This window comes from Vicia villosa, linkage group LG3, assembly GCF_029867415.1.
Source record: "Vicia villosa cultivar HV-30 ecotype Madison, WI linkage group LG3, Vvil1.0, whole genome shotgun sequence".
NCBI lineage: Eukaryota > Viridiplantae > Streptophyta > Magnoliopsida > Fabales > Fabaceae > Vicia > Vicia villosa.
In genome coordinates this window covers 40,787,883-40,798,897 of record NC_081182.1, presented here as the reverse complement: position 1 = coordinate 40,798,897, position 11,015 = coordinate 40,787,883, and the positions used below count along the sequence as shown (strand labels likewise).

Sequence of the window (11,015 nt, the reverse complement as noted above, 5' to 3'; positions counted from 1 at the left end):
CTTGCATCAATTGATTCACGTTCCCTGAAACAATAACCGGAAGCTCTAGATACCAATTTGTTAGTGCGTGAGGCACTTTTAGTAAGGAGAGAAAGAGAGAATAATAAAGGAAATAAGGATTATATTATTCACTTGAATTATACAAAATAATGATACAACCTATGACTTTTTATATACAACCCTAATTGAGCTTGGGCTTACAGAACTTGGATTATATTTGATATTATTAGATTAGATTATATTTGATATTATATTAATAATATAAATCCCACTAATATCTCAACAAATCTAATAATATCTCAACACTTATATCGTGATTAGATTTGTGTGTAACTAGTTTGTCTTAGCATTTCTTATGCCAACTAATAACAAACCTGTGTGTTTGCACGGGTTCTGATAACGTACGTGCATTTGTTTCCGATATATATTTTTTATAGAAAAAATGTATATTAAAAGTAATTAACATTTTGTAGTAAAAAAATGAGAACAATTATGTTCCCGTTTATATTTAATATTTTGCTCAGTAATTTCGTTCTCGTTAATTTCAAAATATTTTGATCAATAACTTCATGTTCCCGTTAATATTCAATATTTTAATCAATAACTTCATGTTCATGTTAATATTAAATATTTTAATCAGTAACTTCAGGTTCCCGTTAATATTCAATATTGTGACCAGTAACTTCATGTTCCCGGTAATATTCACTATTTTGACCAGGAATTTCATGTTCCCGTTAATATTCAATATTTTAATCAGTAACTTCAGATTCCTGTTAATATTCAATATTGTGATCAGTAACTTCATGTTTTCGTTAGACAAAATACCCCTTTTGATCCCTTAAGTATACCCCCTGGTTCAATTAGGTCCCTCAATTAATTTTCGTGCTATTTTGGTCCTTTAAGTTTCTAAATGTTTCAAATAAGTCTCGTCCATCATGTTGGCTCTAACGTCCGTCTGTTTTCTCTAGCTGGAAGGTGAGTTGTCATTGTTTCATCTTATTCTTTATATTAGGTTTCCCTTCTCCATCGTTGTCATCTCATTTTCTTCTTCTTCATTATTTTCCAGTTTTAGTCGCCTCCTTCTCTTCGTTTTCCCGTGCTCATCACTATCGTTCTCTTCTTCTTCATCGATGAAGGTTACACATGGTTATGAGTTTTTCAAGGAGACCAAATCAGAAAGTAGTGAGTCATGTGTTCTTCGTAGGGCAAACACTGAGAATAATTTCGGAAAGAAATTTTAGGGATGTCACAATTATAAGGTAAGCCCTAATTTTGGTTTGGTATGTTAAAGTAAGGTAAAGAGGATGTGTTTTTGATCCAAATTTGTTCTTTGCAGGGGTCTGAGAAAAAAGGTTGTGGTTTTTTCAAGTGGTTCCATGAGGAATTTGCAGAAGACAAATGTCAAGATTTGTTGAATAAGCTGGGAATCTTATCAAAGGATTTTGAAAAACTAGAGAGTTGAAATGAGGAATTAGGGAATTCTGTGACTAAAATTCAAGTTCAATTGAAGAAGATGTGCAAGTGGAGGATTATGCGTTTTGTAATGTTATGTGTCTAGTTTTATAGGATGTTTTAGGATTGACTATAATTTATATACTTTGGATGTGTATTTGTAACACAGTTATGAATGAAATGAGTATTATGTTTTGGCATATTTTTTGCTAGCAACATATTATTTGGTTGCCTATTTGGTTTATAATGTTGATATGAACAAGACACAACAAATCCAGTACAACAAATCATACTAAAACAAACATGACATTAATTGATATTTCCATATTGTTTCAAAATGCCTTTGACATGTTACATAGACATGTTCAAAATGACTTCAAAATACATTAGGATGTTTACCATAAACCAAATTGTTCAAGATGACTTCAACAAATAGTACAAAAACCATAAACCAAGGTGTTCAAAATGACTTCAAATTACACTACAAAGACCAATTAAGACTAGGTAATTTTCTTTGATGGGAGCCTCTTTGTTGGTATAGTCCTTCTAGTTGTAGGCCCAATCACATTCCTTGATGAAGATAATCTTATTGTTGGTCCTCTTGGCGCTACAAATGGCCTTCGCAACGCAAATCCTTCAAATTAACAGTGAATGTTTCAGCTGGGTTTTCCAAATGCATCACTTCAAACATATGTTTATGTGACATTCTACAATAATAAGAGATGCAATTAATAACACTACTTAACAATACTATATATAACAGTTGCTAATGCTATAGGTTTACATACCTGCCAAGCCATAAGTTGGTAAAATTGCTAATTATCTCAAGTTTCTTTCTAATGTTGGGCCAAATGTCATTACCAGATACATCTTGGAACCTCATTATATTTTTTTCCCCATCTCTCCATGATGTAAGTTCTGATCTCTTCAAGCATTGTCACAAGTGGTTTTCCTCTAGAGTCAAGAATTACACTATTAAATGACTCAGACATGTTATTGAGCACAATATCACACTTGTTGGTTGTCCTAAAATATGATCTACTCCAATATCTTGGTGGAATCTTCATCATATGGAGATATGCTTCTTCATTGGCTAACCTCATTCTTTTCATCTCTCTTTCCCAAGCTTGAGATATGTTGACTTTGCAGCCTTCCATGTAACTTCCTTCAACATCTTACCAGGAAACCTTTTCCTAAAATTATTATACAAGTGTCTAACACAAAATCGTTGTTCCACATTGAGCAACAAATCATCCATTGCAGGTAACATCCCCTGAAATGAAAGTTTACAATATAGAATTTTACAATACAGAAATAACAAGTTTGTAATACAGCTCATAACAGAAGTTTATAATACTGAAATACACATTACTTTTTGTTAGTCTGAAATGAAAGTGTATGTTAGACACTCATTAGCACCTCCTAAGTCAGCAATTAACTACTTCAAAAACCAAGTCCAACTTTCCTTATTTTCACTTTCCACCACATCATATGCTATAGGAAGCATTTGATCATTAGGATCCCTTCCTATAGCTGCCAAAATTTTCCCCCATAAAGCCCCTTCAAAAAGCAGCCATCCAATCCTATAACATGTCTACTTAGTTTGAAGCTCTCTTTACAAGTTTCATAACAAATGTATAACCTTTTAAAATATGGTCTTTGTCATCAACACCTTCAGACAAGCTCAACATTCATCTTAATTGTAGAACCTGGATTTTCTCTCAACAGCTCATGACAATAGTCATATATCCTAATGTAATCTCCCAAGAAAGACCCATCAACCCTATCCTTGGCAGCCACCCTTGCTCTTATTGCCTTGGTCTTGTTTATCCCCGCATTCCACTTTATCAAGGCCTTATCTTTTATATCCTTAACCTTCAACCTAGGATTGTTTTTCAATGAATTCTGAATCCTCTTGCTCAGCCACTTTGTAGATAGCAACTTCACATTGTACTCCCTACTACAATTATGTTCATCAATTATTTTTCTTACTTGCCAAGAATCCTCATCTGGTAACTTGGCACAATAGAGCTCCCATTGACAGCCATCCTTACATATTACCCTCAATATTTTCATGTCATTTTTTATGAACTTCAGGTTTCTACCATTTTGTATAGCATATGATATGACTGCATCCTTAATGTCACGTTTGGAGGTAAAATACATACCAAGCTCCCATTTATAGTTGGACATATCTTTCTTTTCTTTGAAAAGTGGGTATTTCTTCCTATTAATTCAAATACTTTCATCCCTATCACAACCACTTTGAAGATCATCACTGTCATTATCACTCACCTTACACTCCCATGTATCTTTCATGCGCTTTTTTTCCACTAGGCTTTCCATCACTTTCATATGCAATGAGATCAGCAAGTTCATCTTTATCCATATCATCATACCCATGAGATTAATCATCAAATGATACCTCAAGGGCAATATCATACTGAAAGCTCTCATCCTCACTATCATCATCACTTTCATCATGCACCTCACCCATATTTTTTGACACAACTTCAACATTGTTTGAGGCAACATTAGCATTTCCACCATTCATCTCAGCTTCTCCTTCCACAACAATATTTCCTCCATTTATCTCAGCATTTCCTTCTTCCACAACAACATTTCCTCCAAAATTTGCCCATCTCATTTCATCTTCAAGGGTTCAAGGCTCAATGGTTAAACTCAAGTCACTCTCTCCTCATCAAAGGGTCTTCAAGATTAGGGTTTTAGATTTTGCTAAGGAGAAAAGATGTATCAAGGGTTCCAATGGATTTCATATGGTTTATTAGGGTTCAAGGTATCTCCATGTCAAAAGTCAAGCTTCAATTCCAAGGATTGCTCATTCAAATGCTCAGATGATCCACAGTCGACTAGTTTGACCTAAAAGTCAATTATAGTTAAAATACAGTCAAAATTCAAGACTTATGGTCAACATCAAGTATTTGAGGTTATATCCATCATTTGATCAAAAGTTGATCATGATTCATTAATAAAAACTCAGAAATGAACAAAGTCAAAAGGTTCAAATTAGGGTTTTTTAAGTAAAAAGTCAAATGTACTTTGACTGGCCATAAGTTTCACATGGAGTATCAAAAATTGTCCACTCAAAGCCTATTTTGGAGGAAATTGGGTTCTCTACAACTTTGTCTCTTACATACCAAGGCCAGAAATGCTTCATTCAAGAGATATGGTCCAATACATTACAGGTCCTCCAAAAAGGTCATTAAAAGGTCATCTTTTTCAAAAGCCCATAACATGAGCATGGAAACTTCAATGGAGATGAAACCAAAAGGAGTGTTTAGAGGGCTCTTTGAGCTTTCCAAAAAGTCCTAGATAATCTCCATGTGAAAAGAATTGAAAGAGTGATGCTTGACAGAAGTTGGTGAAATTTTGGAAAGTGTATGAAACTCTAAATGAGCAAAATCAAACTTTTTGATAATGGGCCTATAACATTGAAGGATCCACGTGATTTTGAGCCCATAGGAGGTCCATTAATCCATTCACCTATATTTTGTGATTTTTATTTCATTTTATTTGGAGATTTATTCATTTAAATTTCAAATTAAAATAAATAAATCATGATTTAAAGGTAAAGAATCACATGATTGATATCTCTTATATTCAATCAATCCAAATTGATCTCTAAGGAAGAAATATATGGAAAAAAGGTTGGAAAATATATGGAAGCAAAAATAGAAGCTTTTGGTTCAAGAAAATCAAATCATATTTTCTCATTCAAAGCTTGATTCCTTCTCTCATATTTTAACCTAAATCATTCATATATATACATAAGATATTGGCAGCCACTAAGGAGGGGACGAAAATAGGAGAGACTAGGGTTCCATGAATACAAAATCATAAAAGAACTAGGGCACGAAGAATCTCTTGGCACAGTCACTTTCATCCCACTCCATTGATCTTATTCCATTCCTGAAGACATGTGGAGCAATTCTCGATCATTCTTGAAGCCTACAACGCACGAGAACGCACTCCTTCAAGATTGCACCAAGTTGATAGAGTTTGGTATTTCTGATCTTTTATTTATACGATATAAACTAACTCTATGCATTTAGATGTGTTCATATTACCATTTAGAACCAGTTTGATGCCCTGTTCTTGAGTTTTAACGCAGGGGTCGAGAGAGGCCATTGTTAGGGCTTCGGAGGTCGTGACTTCATAACAGGGGATACGGTCTGTTTCAGGGAAAAATAACCGTGCCATTGAACTCCTAACTATCGTTTTAGTGGATCTGGGCGAGATTTGGATTAATATCACCTCAGTTTTGGAGGTTTTGAAATCGTGAAATTGAAGAAGAAGAACCTACGAAAATCCGCAGGTAATTCTATAGGTAATGTCGCATTAATTTCCGCAGGTCTGGAGGTTGGGGGTGATGAATAGTGGTGCTGAAATGTTGACTACGCGATGGCACGCTCGTATTGGCCAGGAAGCTTTCTCTTCTCTCTCTCTCTCCACGCAAGTGAAACGTTATTAGCTGGTCAAAGCCTGGGGAATGCCACGCGCGCAGTTGCTGACTTACCCCACCGACATTTATGTTTTTATATTTATTTGTTTCAACCTGTTTTCTTGACAACATGTGCAACTGGCTCGGTTGGTAAAAGAGTGAAGGTATCCTCACAGACCTGGGTTCGAACCAGGTGTGAGACAATATTTTTTTCTAATAAATTGCTCACATATCCCATGCAGCACCCCAGGCATAATTACAATACACCTCCATCCATCAACCATGAGATCTCCTATAATTCAAATCTAACGCACACAAAGTTGAAGGCATACCATGGACACTCAATCCAATCACATGCAATCCAAGCCAGGTTTTTATATATTTTTATTTTATTATTTAATTATTTAGATTAGGTTTAGTTAATTATATTTAGATTTAGTTAATTTGCTTAGGATTAGAATATAAACTAGGATTAGGGCTATAATTATTTAGAATTATTTTCCCGATTATTCGATTTAATTAAATTAATCAACTTTAATGGTAAGGATCACAAAAACCCTAGGAGTGTGTGATCAAGGTATTAGGGTTTGCTCAATCCCACTGGCCATTGGCCAAAGTATTAGGATTAGGGTTTTCTAACCAACTTAGGTTTTAACCAAACAATCTTAGAATTTTATTCGCTTCGATTAAATTAATTGATCGCGGTGGGTAATAATCAATTGTTTAATTAATTAAATTCAAATCATTTATTCAAAATACATTTATTTTGCTAAAAGGTTTTAATCATTCGATTGGTTATGATGATTAGCAATCTCTTTTAATTCGTTAGTGGTTTTAATCAAATCTATTGATTACGATAACTAACGATAATCAATTTCCAAAACAATTGATTTATTTAAAATACACTTATTTGCTATTAGTGATAATCGAATCTATCGATTAGAATTGTTAGCAATCCTTTACTAATCTATTAATTATGGTGATCAAACCTATTGATCATTGCGATTAATAGTACAAATTATAATCAGGATTGTACGCCAAATCTTAAAACACTCTTTCATCTTCAAACTACAGATTTTCATCAACTACGATAAGGTAATTCAAAATACCTTCAAACAACCTCATACTAATTCTAAGGCGTACAACCCTGCCCCGAAATACGTTGACTCTGATCCTCCATAAGGAGGTACGTAGGCACTTGGATAACCAAGGCGAGTCCCCTTCCCCAAAACCTCAATTCATTCAAATCTCACTTTTCGCCCTATTCATTTCCTTAGCTATAAAACCTAACACTTTTAGCCACAAACCTTTGCCTTAAATCTAAAACCTTAGAAAAGGGTTAAGGGTGCCTAACACCTTCCCTTGACCCGAATATAATAACTTACCCCGAATCTCTTAACTGCGTAAGGTTTCCTATTCGCCCTGGTAGAATAGGTGGCGACTCTAAAAGCTAATTTTTAGGACAGGTTGCTACACGGTGTAGTGTACAAATATCTTTTCCCTTCTATTTATCACCAAAAATGGAAGGAAAATATTTTTAGTAAGAATAGTGTGAGTCATTGAGATCTTTTAATAATTATTAAATTAAAATAGAATCAAAGATTAAAAAGGAGTATGATTATTGGTGTAATTATTAGAATTAAAAGATTAAGGATATATATATATATATATATATATATATATATATATATATATATATATATATATATAGAGAGAGAGAGAGAGAGAGAGAGAGGATGGTTATATTTACTCCAGGAGTAAGTTATTATAACTTACTCCAAATCTAGATCATTGATTCTTCTCAATCTAATGGTTAAAAATAATGAGTAATAGTTTTCTCTCTCCACATTTAATTACTTATTATTTTTAACAACTAGATTGAAAAGAATCAATGGTCTAGATTTGGAGTAAGTTATAATGCCTTACTCCTGGAGTAAATATAACTCTTCTCATATAATAAATAATAAATAACACTAACTCCAAATCTTGACCATTGATTTTTTTTCAATCTAATGGTTAAAAAAATAATAAATAATAGTTTTCTCTCTCCATATTTAATTAATTATTATTTGTAACCTTTAGATTGAGAAGAATCAATGGTCCAAATTTGGAGTAAGTATTAATAACTTACTCTTGGAGTAAGAATACCCTTCCTCATATATATATATATATATATATATATATATATATATATATATATATATATATATATATATATATATATATATATATATATATATATATATATATATATATATATATATATATAACCAACGTATAGAAATAGAAAAGTGTATAGGAATGATAGTAGAGATATTGACCATAGTGATCAGGAACGGAGCCAGGAAATTGAGAGTACGGGGGCATACAAATCAATCATACATATATTAAAATATTTTTTTATAATTATGTCATTTTCATATCTTATTAAAAATATTTTTCACAAACATTTATATTTGTGAGACATAATATATATATATATATATATATATATAAATTATTTTATATTGTTTAACCATATACATACCAATTAAATTATATTTAAGGTTTAATATATTACTTTTATATGATATATGATAGTTTTTTAGTCCGTACATAAAATGACAATAGTTATCATAAATACCCAACTAATTAACATTTATCAATTTTTTTTACATTACTATATTTTATTTGGTGATAGAATACATGTTACAGTTTATCATTTATAAAATATAAGTAAACAAAATTTATTAAAGAATTGATATAACACACTAATTTCTAAAATTTATAATAAATTTTAATTTTAAAGCATTCAACATAAACAATTAACACAAAAATTCTGAATACTAACAAATAATATTTCATAGCAATTAAATGTCAAAAATTAAATTTACTGTATTTATAACTGTAGTGTTAACTTATATATTAAAGTAGCATTGTTCATTCAACATATAATATATGAATATAGGGGTAGAAGAAACATGAACATGTTAATATTTTATATTAGTACATGTTGGTAAAATAGCAGTGGGGGCATAGGCCCACGGGAGAGTATTAGTGGCTCCGTCCCTGATAGTGATATAGAAAAAGATATTATAGAAAGGATTGTGCATAGGTGTTGGAAAAATAGGATATTACATGAGCATATGGCTCAACTGAGTCTATAGGTTGGTTTTGATCGGAGTAGTGGGTTGGACCCTATAGGTCACTTTTTGTATTGAGCTGTATTTTGATATATATATATATATATATATATATATATATATATATATATATATATATATATATATAGAGGGTTGGACCCTATAATATCTTATTTCTCCAAAAAAACTATTATTATTTTTAATTTGCTTATTATTCAGATTTTAAAAGTCACTCATTTATTCATATACACAAGCATTGATTTGGGGCATATCATTATAATGTCCCATCTCATCTACTTTTACTCTTGTAACTCACAAATAATAATAATAATAATAATAATAACCAAAACAATATTTTTAAGACAGTAAGTAAATAAATTGAAAATTTCTTCTTCTTTTTGTATAGCATATATTTTATTGTTGATGGTTTCTAATGACCCAAAACAAACTATCCTCTGTCCATAACACAATCAACAAAACTAACTAAACATTAACTTAAATGATTCATTAAGAACCTTCAAAGAAGTAAGTTTCCTCAAATCTAGTAGCGAGCAAGCCAACATCTCTTTAGGACCACTTCCTCTTGAAAGATATACAAGATTAACTGAGACAGGTGGACAAGATAAATAAATTTTCATTTTCATTTTAATGAAAAATACATACCATTTATTCCAAGGTCAAAATCATTCTCTCATAAACAAAACAATGATACTAAAACACAGAGACATTTAATTTGATATACCTTTTGGAGGAAATAGAATAAAAATTTTAAAATGTATTTTATGAAGTTTATTTTCATTATAAATCAAATATTTATTTGATAAATAGTATGAAATCAAAGTAAAAATAATCATTAAGCAAAAAAATAGGAAAATAAATATGAGAATACACAAGGAAACATCAAAGAGGATATTTAATAAATACGTATAAGAGAGAGAGAAACTTAGTACATAAACATTCACGTATAAAAGTATATTTAAAAAAAGTATAAATCAAATGACAAAAAGTTTAAAAAATCATATATAAAATCACATGAGCTTAATGATATACCTTAGATCTGTTTTTGCCTTCACATCTAAAATGCCATCCACTATATTTTGTATATTTTCTAGATCTGAAGTAGAAAAACAAAGATATGAGCTTCAATCTGTGAAATATCAAACCAATTTAAAATTTTGAAAGAGAAAGAGATAAAGTCGTAACAATTAAATCATACCTTATGTTGAAGAAATACTAAATTTCAAGAACATAAATCCACACCTAAAACATTAAGATCTCTTCAACCTGAAAAAGCAAAGGGGAAAAATATGTTAAAAGAGATAAGGATTAGGGTTGAAAAGATATGGATTTTCATTATTCTATGAATTTCTCAACATTTTGAAATTGAAGAGATATAATATGAATTAGGGTTGAAGAAGATAAACCCGAAGATTAGAAAAATGGGGAATAAAGTGAAGGAAGAGAGAGAGAGAGAGAGAGAGAGAGAGGACGTGAGAAAAGAGAAAGAGAAAAGTTATAAATTTAAAAAAGAGAATGAGAGAGGTTAATGAACCAAAGCTTCTCATAGAATCTATACATATATTTTATTTAATAATTAAAATGACATAAATTGGGAAAATAATGTAGTAGTGATAGTATATATGATAGATAAAAGCAAATGGAATGGTAGCTTAAGAAGGCAGCCACATGGAGGGCTTGTGAAACAGCATAACATTTTAGGTATTTCAAGAATATTGAATTTTCTTATATCATAGATATCTATAATTTCAATAAAAATTTTTGTCTTTTAAAAAAAACGATTAGAGACATGTTTGTTTCAACTTTAAAAAAATTAATATTTTTTTTATTTTTGAAAATAAATTTTACAAAACCGTTTTTCAAAATATTACAAGTTTTTTTCTAAATTAAAACATTACTTTTGACATCCTTTAACATAAATAAACATTATTGAAGACCATAACATACTCAAAATCACAATT

The 11,015-nt window shown here is 30.9% G+C and overlaps 1 long non-coding RNA gene across 1 annotated transcript; it reads right to left on the bottom strand.

Annotated features, from left to right (window-relative positions):
- Positions 1-9,436: 9,436 nt before the first annotated feature.
- Positions 9,437-10,325, bottom strand: LOC131655505 (uncharacterized). The gene is made up of 3 exons (XR_009299794.1): positions 10,253-10,325; positions 10,087-10,150; positions 9,437-9,640 (listed from the first exon to the last, which is right to left on the bottom strand). It is a non-coding gene; the product is annotated as an uncharacterized LOC131655505 (long non-coding RNA).
- Positions 10,326-11,015: the final 690 nt, after the last annotated feature.